Raw genomic sequence first — 14,662 nt, 5'->3', positions numbered from 1 at the left:
GCATCTCACTGTGTGCTTAGAATCGAGTAGTTTTCCCAAACTCTCTTACAGAAAAAGTATCCTGCATGATATTAACAGATATCCTACCAAATAAGGGAGGGGGGAGGTAGAAAGTCAAAATATACACATAGCATATTAAAGACTCTGGGGAAGTCTTTCAGCAAAAAAATCTACTTAACTTTTGTTTAACTCAGAATTTCTCAAATTTAAAGTGACTAGAGACAGCCCCCTCCATCCTCCTTCCCCCAACAAAAATACCTGTGTTTCTTGAGACATCAGTGTCCTTCAGAACACAGGGAAACATGAGTGTGGATGAGAAACAGCCATCACAACACATTGAATGAATGTATTAACATGAATGATCAAAATAATCCAGCACTATACTCAAAATATCATAGCCATCCTACAGAGACACTGCCACATCCACTATCTGAGTAATCCAAAGTATCTAAATTTAGACTTGGATTTCAAGTCAGAAATGGTACAAGTCAAGAATTACCAATGTGCAATCAGTAGCAAAATAAGACGCACATTTACTCAAAGATGAGTGCTTCTCCCCAAAAGGATTAGTTTCTTCTTTCTCATTAAACAAAACAAAACAAAAACCTGTCCCCTCTCCTTTTAAAATTTTGGTTTTAATATTTCAGGTGAATGAATGTTTCCTCTCACATATTTGGTATAAGGGGAAAAAAACCTCTTACAGGGAATTTTGAAATATCGGTATCTGGTCTATAAGACCCCAAATTAGCATACCAATGCTAGCTAAAAGTCAAGTGATTCACCAGTGATACAGCCAGTACAGCCAAGGAAGCCAAGTCCTCTTGGCCGGCAGTGCCGGTCCCTGGATTCTATCCTTCTATTAAGCCCCACAAACAAGTGAAGGAAACCTCACACCCCTAACTAAGTAGGAGGATCACCCAGCAGTCGGCTCCAACCGGACAATGTCACGTAAGGTAGATGGTTCTGCCCTGGGGCGGGACCAAATCTGACAAGCCCAGAATGCCTCTGACTTCTTAGTATTATAACCGCTTGCCTCCTAAAATCAAACCACCAGCCATTTAAGACTTCAGCAGAAATGGGATTTATGGAAAGAAATATACGCACGTGGGTATGAGAGGAACCCCACACCCTCCCCCTCCATCCCCATGGCTCTGTCTTGGAGTCCCACTGCTTTACCGTGCCCACTGCAAGGAAGACTGCTTTTTAAACTCCAATCAAGTGAGGACACAAATGCTTTTTCTTAGCCTATCATTTAGGAAAGTATTTGGTATCTAAAAAGGGATCCCCCAAAGAAAATAAATCAAGTAATTGTGGAACAATTTTTGAGTGGTCAAATTTCAAAAGGATGGGGTTCTGAGGCTACAACTGTGCACTGACCATAATGGCTGGTAAATCCGTTTAGACTCCTTCCTGGTTTCTTCTGTTAGCTCTCCCCTTACATGGTTAGCCCATTACATATAAACCTTCATTGAGAGTGTATTGCCATCTGGGTCAAGGACAAAATGACTACATTCTTTCTCACCCACACCCATCACCCCCAATTGTCCAAGTTCCATATTTTCTCTGATGGGAGAGATTCTCATCTACACCTGCCCTAACTTCCCATATCCAATTGGTCTGCAAATCCACGAAGGGTATTGCTCAGTCCCAGACGTCTAAGAGCTGAAGGGCACCTGCACCATTCATTTTCCTTTGCTTGAGGGAAAGATGGACATTGCATGGTAGACTGCATTCATAAAGAAAACCCACAGCTACTAATCTAGAAGCTAGGGAAGGCTTAGATGGCCTCCGAAACCAGAGAGGGTCCATGAGAGGAGCTGCCTTAGCCGTCCTCGGCCCTCGAGCCTGACGCAAGTGGCTCCAGGACTTTTCTTTGACTCTGAGGAGAAAGAAGCTGTGCCTGCTGCAGTTCTAGAATGGGAACCAGTCCACACTGCCTACTACCTTAAGCAGTGAGCTGCTTAGTGCCTGATTTATGTGAAACCCAATAGAGGTTTATCCCAGGTGGGACACTGTGCCAGTCAGTGCAAGTGGCTGAGCAACCTGGAGACAATACAACTGTCTTGGAAGGACAGAGAACCTCCTAGGGGAATAAGCAACAACCCCCGGATGAGGGAGGCAGTAACTTTAGCCAGACTTACCTACACAACTTTGAGAGGCTGGAGAATAGATCACCCACATGGCCAGATGCTGCTTTGCCTGTGGGAGTTACTGTTCTCGAAGAACACATTCTGGATGAAGACCCAAATCCTGTTGAGGTGGGTAGGTAGGACGAGCTTGAGAGGGCCACCTAGAAAAGAAGGAGTACTTATGTAGGATTTCTTTTGGGGGTAGTTTTAGTAATTATTTTTCTAGAAGAGAAATGTAGATGTACAGTATTTTTTAAAAACTAACTAACAATTTCCCAATATTTTCCCACTTTCCCTTTCCCTGCCTTACACTCAGAGCAGCCAAGCTGTGTTCATAACCGCATGGGAGGGAGGTGACACAGCAGCAAGCAGAGATAAAAAGAAGTATTCCAGTCAATCCCCAAACACAAAAAGAGAAAAGCTGTTTATTGAGTATAGGAAATAGGACCTTAGACAACACCCCAGAGATCTCCATACCCCAGTATTGTTTGAACTTAGTAGAGAACACCGAAGGACCTGGAGGTCCAGGAGCAAAAGAACAAGACCATCTCAACACTGACCCACAGAGACCAAGGACTGACACTCAGAGGGGAGGATGGGCATTCCCAGCAGCGGAAGATGCTGTCCAGACACATATAGGCTTACCTCCTACTACACTGTCATACTTGCTACACATGTACTTTGAAATGTAGCTACAAATCTTGGGGGATGAGAGAATGAGGGAAGTTTAAGTTTCTGCCATCTCAATGAAATAAAATAAAAATTAGTTGAAATATGGGGGAAAAATAAGATCATACCTGGTTTGAGGGAAGATTATTCCTGCACCAATTACATTAAAAATGTAGACTACAATTGTACTGTCCACCCCTTTTTCAGAAATGTAAAATGTACATCTTAGAATAAAAGAGTATAATCTCCTTTCTATCATTTTAATGCTATGCCCAGGCACATGTGAATAAGAATCTATATTAGTTTCCTGCAGCAGCCATAACAAAGGATCTCAAACTAGGTGGCTTAAACCACAGACATTAATTCTCTTATAGTTCTAGAGGCTAGAAGTCAGAAATCAAGGGGCCAGCAGGGCCATGCTCTCTCTGAAGGCTCTAGGAGAGAATCCTTCCTTGCCTCTTCCTAGTTTCTGGAGGTTGCTCGCAATCTTTGGTGCCCCATGGCTCAAACACATCACCCCAATCTCTGCCTCATCTTTGTCTTCCACACTATTCTCTTCCATGTCTGTCTCTGTGCCTCTTCTCATACAGACACCAGTCACACTGGATTAACGAGTGTGAGTGACCATCTTAACTGATTAGATTTACAATTACCCTACTTCCAAATGAAGTCACATTCTGAGGTTCTGGGGATGACAAGAAGTTGGGGACATTGTTCAACCCAGTACAGAAGCCATTGCCATGCTGCCCTCACAGCTGTGTCCCCAGTGCACAACTATGTATCCTCTTAATTCCCTGCGGAGACAGCAGAGACCAAGGGACAACTTTTGACAATTTTTCTACTCAAGGTGCATAGAAAAGTCACTGAAATATAGCAAAGAAATTAAATTACAATCCTACTAGCCTTGACTTCTTTCAAAGTCAGCAGCTCCAGGCCCATCCAGGTATCTCCCTGACTAATTCAAGAGCTGCTTCCATGGACAGGAACCAACTTATTCCCACCAATGGAAATATTCTTGACTCTTTGCCCTTGGAAACTAGTCTTACCTGAGGCCCCTAGAGAATGGTTTCTCCTTCCCTATGGTCCAGGATCTACTTCCCCGTCATTTTCTACTCTAGGACCAATTTCTTTATAAGATAACTGGCAATAGTAATGCCCCTTCAGGAGAACAGTACCTTTCACCTTCAGAGGAGAGTGGCCTTACGTAATTAATTAATTAAGGAAGAAGGTCTTGTTATCATCCATGACATAATTACAGCAGAGCTTAGAATTTGTACTCCAGTACGCTGAGGTTTTCAGTTTTAAAGGACACCGAAAATTAAGAAGAGAACTTTATTTGGTTAACTTCGCAAATCAATGTAGCCTCCCGGAGTCCAGGGGTCCTATCTGTCTCTCTCACTAGAGTAATTCCCACAGTTAGGAGAATCCTGCATGTGATAAGTGTGTTTGACCACAATTCACTGAGCGGATGAATCAAAGTTGAATTGTTCAAGCCTTTTCAACGCTTTTTATGATCTCCTCCCCAGCATAAAGTAATGAGCACTCCTACTCTCCTTTTCAAATACAAAGTTCCTGTACAGAGCTCTCAACATTTACTCCATTTACTCCCTTCTTCCCCCCACAAAATCGTCTATTACCTAGGGAACAAGTGTCCAAGTAAGGCACAGCTATTTTACTACACACAGAGTAAAGAAACATTAACCATCCCTCCTCGTAAGAAAAGCAACAAAGTTTTAGGAGACATAGCTCTGGTTAAAGATAAAGCAGCCATGTAAACCACAAAATAGAACTCTTGGGTAACTGAAGGACCCGTCTATTTTCCCCAAACAAAGGAATAATGTCTTCCCAGGTCTCCAATTCTATCTAGAAACACGTAGAGGGCACTTTTCTGTCTTCTCTACTTCCATCCTTATGCCCATCTCCCCCTCCTCCCATCCTACCATGTAGGTCTCCATCTGGGTTGGCACCAGCCTCTCACCCACACCACTTGTGGGCTCAATGGGCCTACCAGTCTGAGGCTCCAGTTCACCTTCCTGTTTCAGATTTAGGTTGACCAAGGCTGACCTCTGACTTTTTTTTTTTAAAGATTTTTTTTTATTTATTTATTCGACAGAGACAGAGACAGCCAGCGAGAGAGGGAACACAAGCAGGGGGAGTGGGAGAGGAAGAAGCAGGCTCATAGCGGAAGAGCCTGATGTGGGGCTCGATCCCATAACGCCAGGATCACGCCCTGAGCCGAAGGCAGACGCTCAACCGCTGTGCCACCCAGGCGCTCCTGACCTCTGACTTTTGACCCACTTTTGACTTTTTAGTCTTCCCTTTTGAAATGCTCTTTGTGCTGACTTCTGCACCCATTCTGGCTGCCCTGTCCTGCTCATGTAATCTAACCTCCGCATCTATCTGCCCCTCTGCCTTTACACTCCTCTCTGGCTCAGCTTTCCCTCAGAGTTTCCCCTGGCCTTGTGTCTGTCCAGCCCTTCTTAGATTACCAGTCACCCTGGCTGTAGCCTCTGAGTTCTTGTAGTAACACACTCATCCCTGGCCATCCTCCCCGAGGGCGCCAGACTTTTGTCCCTCACTATCCATCTCACTGGATGCTCCATTTCTTTGTCCATACTCCTTGCCTGTGATACGAAGACCTTCACAAACAGATCCTTACATCCTCTCCCAATTCTCCTACTGCTGCACAAGAGGGTCATCATATGGGTCATCGGATTACCGAACAGTATTACATAGTATCCTATAAACCTAAACTATCCAAATCTACACTGTGAGGTATTATTGCCAGTAACTGCATCTGATTTTTGTCTTATAATAGATTACGATTTTAATTCAATTTAAAAAATTAATCTTAGCCTCTGGACAAGTGAAATTTGAACTTAAAATTTTTCAAAGTTCACTTCCTCCTTGAGAAAGAACAGTATATGAGCATTGTCTCTGTAAGAAGACAGCCTTGTTGGAGTCTTGAATCTGCCACTTACTCTAAGTATGTCTTCTAGAGCAAATGATCTAACACAGGCCTCGTTTTCTTCATCCACCAATTGGGAATGAACTATTTTTAACCTCAAAGGCCTATGCTAAGGATGAAGTGCCTTCAAACATGTAAAGGGCTGAAAACAGAACTTAGAGCATCAAAAGCCTTCCAGGAGTACTCGCTAGCATTATTATTGTTCCTGATTGAAGCCTCCATCTACCGCAGTCAGCAGCCCGCAGATCATACTCTCTGAGCCTTTTGACAAAACAATTAAGAAAGATGGTGTCTCTGTAACAAATATAAAGAAGCAGAGTCTACAGTGGAGGGAAAAAAAGAGTGGAGCCCCACTGTCAATACCTTACGGTGGCTGGAAAAGCAGTCTGGATTAGTCCATCACTATAGAGGCTCTGATCTCACTACCTTACTCATAATCTAAACAACAGACTCACAGATCTTTATTTTTGTCAACAGTACCTAGAAACCGCCCCTCTCCTCGCAACTACTTTTATTCCTGACAAAGAGTCCACGGATCTGTCCTCCAGCACAGCATATGTCCTAGCAAACAAAACAAATTCCTCACCAAGACCGATGACTACTTCTCCTAGCACACAGCTGACACATTCAGTAGGTCAAAGGGGCAGAGATTCCAGCCTTGTCCCTTTTGGAATGATGGGGGAAAATGTAAGAAGCTCTCGTTTCTCACAGACACATGACCATCATAACCAAAGTACCAATTTCCTTTTAAAGACATTTTACAGTAATCAGCATTTTCCTCAGACGATAGAGTCAATCCTCATTATTTGTGGATTTGCCTACTTGCTAAAATTTATTTGTAGGCCCAAAATCAATACTTGTAGCACTTTTGTGGTCATTAGTGGCATGCACAGAGTGCAAAAAATTTGAGTTGCCCCATGTGCAAGTTCCCAGCTGAGGTCAAACAAGGCTGTATTCGGCCTTCTGTTTCCGCTCTCACACTGTAAGGAGGTATCCTTTTCATGATCCAGTTAGTGCACATTTTTCACAGTTTTGTGCTTTTTGTTGGTGATTTTGCTGTTTAAAAGGGCCCCAAGAGTAGTGTCAAAATGCTGTCTAGCGTTCCTGAGTGCAAGAAGGCTGTGATGTGTTTTACGGAGAAAATAAATGTGTTAGATTAGCTTCTCTCAGGCCTAAGTTAGAGTGTTACTGGCCATGAGTTCAAAGTTATTGAATCAACAATTTATTAAGTAGAATGTTTTTATACAGAAGCATACATAAAACAAGAATGTCTACTGATCAGTCGATAAAATGCTGTGACCAGCAGTTTGCAGGAAATCAACCATGCATTTTCCTTCCAGGCAATGGTTCAGTATTCACTAATTCCGTGTATGTGGCAACTTAATAAAAACATAACTACAACATGTGTACAACACAGAATATAACTGCAACAATGGAAATCAACCATACACCTAAGTTTGAATTCATTCATTCCGAGAATTCCCATTACTAGCCACTCTACAAGCACAGTATAGGTTTTCATAATGAAGCTACTTCTCCAAAGTAAATTCACTTGTTACACAAATTGAAAAGTTGATTTAAAGCATCCAACCTTTTATGATAAAGCTATCTAATATACCTCACCTGAAAGAGGACTTGAGATACCAAGAACAGAATTGAGTTTAAGGATGGGGATCAAAGAAAAAATAAAAGGAAAAAACGTTATCAAAATATTATTCCCTTTTCCACTTCCTGATTTGAAGGTCACACCCTCTAGCCTGTCAGCCCACCAGGTAGCTGCTGTCCTCCCCCTGCTCTCTCAAGCTGTGGAAGGCATGAGGTCTATGGACAAGGGGGTCAGAGTGTCTCTTTGTGTATCTCCTCATGTTCCAGGCTCACAAGAAAAGAACTCAGGGGACTTATAGCTCCCTTCCCTTACAACTTACAGAAGCCTTGGAGGGACGAACAAAAGCAGGTGTGACTTNCCCTACCACCTACTATCAGCTACTCCATCACAGGATGGGCCCTGGCTCTGAGAGAGAGAAAAGGTGAATGACTTAGTGCAGAGACTGGGAGTATTTAAAACTACCTTCACTTTTGACACGTAATGCAAGGTGTGGGTCGGAAGGGAGTCCTGAAGACCATCTCTGGCACCAACTTCAAGTTTGCATTTCCCCAAGACCACCCTCAGGTTCAGTACTTTGCTAGAAGACTCAGAGAACTCATTAAGACCATTATACTCATGATTATAGTTTGTTCTAGTGAAAGACTATAGGTCAACAAGTAGCCCAGAAGACGGGCACACAGGGCAGCGGTCAAGAGTTCTAGGCATGAGCTTCCAGTTGTCCTCTCCCAGTGGAGTCGTGAAGATAGTGCCTCTTTCTTCCGGCAGTCACATCTGACGATATAGAGAGCATAGAGAATTGCCTGCCAGCCAGGGAAACTCACTCAATGTACACTGCCATGTATATTTATGTTTTATGAAATGAGTTTCTTTTTTGGGATAAGGAACAAATGGATTCCCACCTCAAGGATGTTGCTGGGAAAAACCAGAGTGACTATGGGATCCCCACAACCTCTGGGTTACAAGCAAATAAATGGACATCAAACTTTCCTTTTCCAAAGCAACTGCAAATTGTGAAGGAGGAAATCACCAAAAATCATCTGGGAATTATCAGGCTTATTTTCTGGTTGTTTGTCTTGTTATAATCAAGAGTTTAATACCTGAAGTGAAAGCTCAAAATCATTTGCTAGGGCTCTTATATATAACACAGCACCATAGAGTGGGTGGCTTAAACAACATAAGTTTTTTCCCTCACAATTCTGGAGGCTAAAAGTCTAAGATCAGAGTGTCAGCAGGGTTGGTTTCTTCTGAGGCCTCTCGCCTTCGCTCGTAGATGGTAGTCTTCTCCTTGTGTCTTTACGTGGTCTTCCCTCTGTGTCTGTGTCCTAATCTCCTTTTCTCAGAAGGACACCAGTCATATTGGGATGAGGCCCACTCTAATGACCTCATCTTAACTTAATTACCTCTTTAAAGACCCAGTCTCCAAATACAGTCACCCTCTGACGTATTGGGGGCTAGGATTTCAACATCTGAATTTGGCGGTGGGGGATACAATTCAGTCCATAACACTTTTTACAGTTAATGAATACAAAGCTGGTATTAGAATTTTATGACAGGACATCTAGGAATGGGATTAATAGCTAAAAGCCTTAGTGATTCTGGCATGGAACATGGCATACATGTCTCAAAAGTAATTTAAGACGTTGACCTAAGAGAATCCAACCAATGGAAATGAATCTTTACATTGTTATTGTCCACACAGATTCTATCCACTTAGTAATATGTTCCTTCCTAAATGTGTTCAACTTTTATATGAACACAATAATACACTCACTACTGTTCACTCTGTACCACGTATGGACTCAGGATTTGACTCTTGGTACATTCAGTCCAACATTTGGTAGACTAACAAAACTTTTTTTTTCTTTAGTGTTAAGAATACCTGTGTCAGAGATCAATTCTATAAGGCATTATCATATTCTCATAAAAATCATTTTATTAACCTAGCCTCAAAAAAGACATTTTCTTTACTTTCTTAATGGTAGTCATCTTAGGAAAAACTGTTGGCCAGCATTTGACAGCTACTTGTTAATGAAATTTTAATTCTGACGCTTACTATAAAATGCTTAATATCATTTAATATTTTTATTGAGAATGACATCAGATAACACTAAAATAAAAATGACTCATATTTGCTTCAATTGTGGGTATTCTGCATCTTCTCACTTCAGAAAGTCTCATGAGATTTGCGTTCCCATCTGATACGTGAGAGTCATGATCACATGTGATGGAGTCATCACTCAGATCCCTGACGCTGGTTAAAAACAGTCCCTAAAATAGGCTCTGTTGCTTTTCCTGGTGTCTTGGCTGCATTGTACTAATCTGCAACACTGCAGGTGTCTTTCATTTGTGGCAGAGCAGTTTGTGCTATCAAATAACGGCAAGTGAGCATGTTCTACTTTCTACGCAGCTTTGACAAGTGGTCCCCCTTTTCCATCTCCATTCTGTCCCCTGGTGAATTCAATACCAAGTTAATAAAGCACCCTACTATTGCTCACTCTTCAACAATAATAATAGCTATCATTTGTGACTATACACTAGGCTTCAGTTATGCTTCTTTTTGTGAAATACATTCTGCTGGCTAAAACATTCTCTTCTAGCCCACAACATCAAAGACCACTTTCATTAGGAGGACTTCCAAATTGGTATTTTCAGCAATGAGGTCTCCGAGTTCCAAACCTGTTTCTTTAAGCCCGTACTCAGATTCAGCAAGAATAAAACTCACTTTCAATGAGTTCACCTCCCCTGCCATTTCTCTATTTACAATAATCCTTTGTTGCATCGAAGTCCCAGTCATTATGTACTCAAAACCTCAGAATCATTTTTAACTCTCCTTTATCTCTCTTACTTGATTAGTTAGCAATTTCCACCTTTCTCTCAAAGATTTTTATTACTATTTGTATCTATCCCTATATCTCTATTCCAGTAGATTAACACTCCAAGACAAGAACTCTCCCTTCTAAGTTTGGACTCTTCATCTATGTATTCTCTTCATTCATCAATGTTTACTTTTCACTTCTACCAGAGTAATCATCCTAACATACAACTCTTATGTCATTTATTTCCAAAATAAAAAAGCTTTAGGGTATACATAATCAAGTCCAACATTTATCCTAGTTTTCAGTGTCCTGTATGACCTGATCCTATTTGCTGGAGTTTCTTTTGAGGACCTTTTAAGTAAGGGGGAAAGGAAGAGAAGAAAGGATAAAAAAGAAAGGGAAGGAAAGTGAAAAAAGAAAGGTAGAAGAAGAGAGGAAAATGAAAAAGAAGAATATTTTTGTTGGAAATGACAGACACCAACCTCAAAATAAATTAGCCACAAAAATGAAATTGTTGACACATATAACTAGGAATTTAAGAGACGAATTTGGCTTTGGAATAGTTGGACCCAGGGTCTTACATGATATCATCAGGACACTGTGTTTCTATTTCACAGCCCTGTTTTCCTCAGTATCTGCTTTATACTCAGTCAAGGTTTCTGTAAAAAGATGGAAAAGATCTAAACCAGTTTAGCAAGTCCATTTAGACAGCATTAGCTTACTTTAGACCCTGTGACCAACTCTGAACCAATCACTATGACTAAAGACAAGTGGTATGGTCATTAATCTGATCTGAAATATATCCCCATCCCTGGAGTTTCCTAGTGTGAGCCCTATCTAAACCAAATGGACTGAGAGTGGGGGAGAGCAAACTCCCCAAAGACACTGTGATAGTGACATAACATGCATGTATGTAAGAAGAACTAAATTTCTAAGAGTTAGTGAGCAGAATAACTAACCCATCTGCAACTGCCAATTCTACTAATCATCCATTGGAGATCTTGTCAACTTAATTCGATTTCCTTTGTGCTCTAGTTTCTTTCACAACAAAATAGGCATAGAATTTATGCCACCAGCTGCTCCCAAAAAAGACAAGATCCTCAAATGAACCTTGACAAAGTACTGCCAACATCACAAATTACAAATGTTTATGGAGTGAAGTATGGGTCTTACACTGAAGTTCTTCAAGATGTTAATTTACACATGTATAGAGCTATGGATTTTAAAGCACTTTCATGTTGTCTTTCTTCCTTTTTTTTTTGTTTCTGCTTATTCATTTATTAAACTTACATCTTAATGAAAGGAAGAGGTTAGTTGAAAGTTGGTATAAGCACAATGAAGTTTCCAGGAGAAAAATATATGGCTTTTCCAATTGCTTGTACTTACTAGTTTTTATTTTTGTTTTTGGCAGAAGTTTTATACAGGTGTAGAACAAGCAATCCTACAATTTGTATGGAACCACAAAAGACCCCAAAGAGCCAAAGCAATCTTGAAAAAGAAAAGCAAAGAGGTGCCTGGAGACTCAGTTGGTTAAGAGTCTGCCTTCACCTCAGGTCATGATGCTGGGGTCCTGGGATTGAGCCCCACAACAGGCTCCGTGCTCAGTAGGGAGCCTGCTTCTCCCTCTGCCTGCCACTCCCCCTGCTTCCGCGTGTTCTCTCTCTCTCAAGTAAATAAAAAAAATCTTTTAGAAAAAGAAAAAGAAAAAAGAAAAGAAAAGAAAAGCCAGAGGCATCACAATTCTGGACTTCAAGCTGTATTACAAAGCTGTAGTCATCAAGACAGTTTGGTACTGACACAAAAATAGACACATGGATCTATAGAACAGAATAGAAAACCCAGAAATGAACTCACAACTATATGGTCAATTAATCTTTGACAAAGGAGGAAAGACTACCCAATGGAAAAAAGACAATCTCTTCAACAACTGGTATTGGGAAAACTGGACAACCACAAACAGAAGAATGAAACTGGACCACTTTCTTATATCATACACAAAACTAAATTCAAAATAGATTAAGGACCTAAATCTGAGACCTGAAACCATAAAAATCCTAGAAAAGAACACAGTCAGTAACCTCTTTGACATCGGCCTTACCAACTTCCTACTAGACAGGTTTCCTGCAGCAAGGGAAACAAAAGCAAAAATGAACTATTGGGACATCATCAAGATAAAAAGCTTCTGCACAGCAAAGGAAATGATCAATAAAACTAAAAGGCAGCCTACAGAATGGGAGAAGATATTTCCAAATGATACAACTGATAAAGGGTTAACATCCAAAATAAATAAAGAATTTGTCAAACTCAACACCCAAAAAACAAATAATTCAGTTAAAAAATGGGCAGAAGACATGAACAGACATTTTTCCAAAGAAGACATACAGATGGCTAAAAGACACATGAAAAGACACTCCACATCACTCATCATCAGGGAAATACAAATCAAAACTACAATGAGTTATCACCTCATAGCTGTCAGAATGGTTAAAATCAACAACACAAGAAACAACAGGTTTTGGTGAGGATGTGGAGAAAGGGGAACCCTCTGGTACCACTGGTGGGAATGCAAACTGGGACAGCCACTCTAGAAAACAGTATGGAGGTTCCTCAGAAAGTTAAAAATAGAACTACCCTACAATCCAGAAATTGTGCTTCTAGGTTTTTACCCAAAGGATACAAAAATACTGATTCAAAGGGATATACACACCCCAGTGTTTATAGCAGCATTATCAACAATAGCCAAATCATATTAAGTCTTGTGTGATCTCAATAACACCACCATGAAATACAGCTTTTGTTTTATATACAATGTATTCGTTTCTCAGGCCATAGTAAAAGATAGTCCCCCTGAGAACTTCTCAGCTGTCATGTGGAATTGGTCATTTCTCTCCCCCCACTCCTCCTATCCTCATTCTTTCCTGTAAAGTCCCCTGTGAAGAAGGCATATGGAGGTGCCTCAGCACCCACCACCTCTGTCAGAGCTTTTTTTTTTTTTTAAGGGGCTGACAACTATCCAGAGTGCAGTGTATCTCCTCTTTACTTCCCAACTAAAAAATAAATTCCCATTGACCCCACCTCCACCCAAAGAGTAGCCCCAACTTCCTCCAAAATTATTTCTGCTCTTCCTTCCAATCATAAATCCTCTAGAGTTTTGTGGTCAACCAACTGGGAAGCCAAAATCAAACCCAAGCGACCGAGAAACACATAAAATTTCTTGTAATGAAGAAAAGAAAATGCTAATCTCCACACTATTACTCCAAATATTTTTCTACAACATAATTTAGCTAATAAACTTTAATTCTCCTATGGCAGTGGCTATTTGTAATATTCAGAAACACAGTTTATAGTTTAAATGTCCTAACAAGCATGCTCATAGCATTTTAAAAGGTATAAATTTAAAGAAATAATGTAAAACTATGGAAGTTCCTATTTTTGTATTTCTTCCTCCACAGTATTTCATAGCTGTCTGCACACAGTAGCTACTTTAAAATGCTTTCTTAACATTAATTAAAACATTGTCTTTGGACATCTAAAATGCCAAACTTGCTAGAGAAAAACTTCTTTAATTCAGACCACATTAATTCAGATTCTGTGCTCTTTCAGTTAAGAACTGAACTAAATTGTCTACCCTAGTACTATTAATAAGCAATGTGACATTACAACTATATAATGTAATCCTAATAGATATTAATTGAATGTTGATTGGCAGTGCAAGGAATTATACTGTTTTATATTATCTTATTAAATCCTTACAACAAATCTATGAAGTATTTATTTTAATCTGTTCTTTACAGATGCAAAAACTAAATCTCAGAGAGAAACCACCAAGATGGTATCTTCAGAGGTTAGAACCTAGCTACAAACATTAGGTTCTTAATCAATACACTATACTCTTTGTCCTTCTAAGAGATGGCTGCTTCTCGTAATAGTGCATTAATGTGGTAATTTTTATTTTTTATACGTACCTTAACATAAGGCATCTTAGCAAGCATTATTTTGATAGCATATTTTAGTCATGTACATCTGAAAGTAATGAAACAAATTTCTTTCGTGATGTCTTTTAAGTATATCTTCTTATGAGTTGCTGAGACTTTTCTAGATCCCTTTACACAATTTATTACTAGTTCATGTTTACACTCTATATCCCATACCAATGACCCTCATTCTCATTACTCATAATTTCTAATTCAGTATTTGCTGCCATTTCAGTTTTTAAGAGCCCTATTAAATTCTTCGAATATCAAAGTTACATTTGTTGGAAAACACATTTGTTAGTCCCACATTTTAATAATGAAGATAAATTGCCATCAAGAGAGGTAGGAAACTAATCTTCCCTATAAATCCAGAAATATTTAATTTCCCACAAAAGCCTTATTCTAATAATCTCATCTTTCCTGTAATGCTATTTCCCCAGTGGGAAGTTCAGGTCAATGTGTTCCACAGTTTTTGGACAACTTTGTGTTTTGGATCAGAA

At 40.1% G+C, this 14,662-nt stretch overlaps 1 long non-coding RNA gene across 1 annotated transcript in view; it reads right to left on the bottom strand.

The window, feature by feature from the left end:
• Nucleotides 1–2,147: 2,147 nt before the first annotated feature.
• The window catches only part of LOC103675791, a 51,789-nt gene continuing 39,274 nt past the window's right edge, over nucleotides 2,148–14,662 (bottom strand). Inside the window, exon 3 of the long non-coding RNA XR_005832377.1 lies at nucleotides 2,148–2,290. This is a non-coding gene — a long non-coding RNA (uncharacterized LOC103675791). The remainder of the gene's footprint in view (nucleotides 2,291–14,662) is intronic.

Source organism: Ursus maritimus, unplaced genomic scaffold, assembly GCF_017311325.1.
Source record: "Ursus maritimus isolate PB19 unplaced genomic scaffold, ASM1731132v1 scaffold_5, whole genome shotgun sequence".
NCBI lineage: Eukaryota > Metazoa > Chordata > Mammalia > Carnivora > Ursidae > Ursus > Ursus maritimus.
This window is presented reverse-complemented; position numbering and strand designations above follow the sequence as displayed.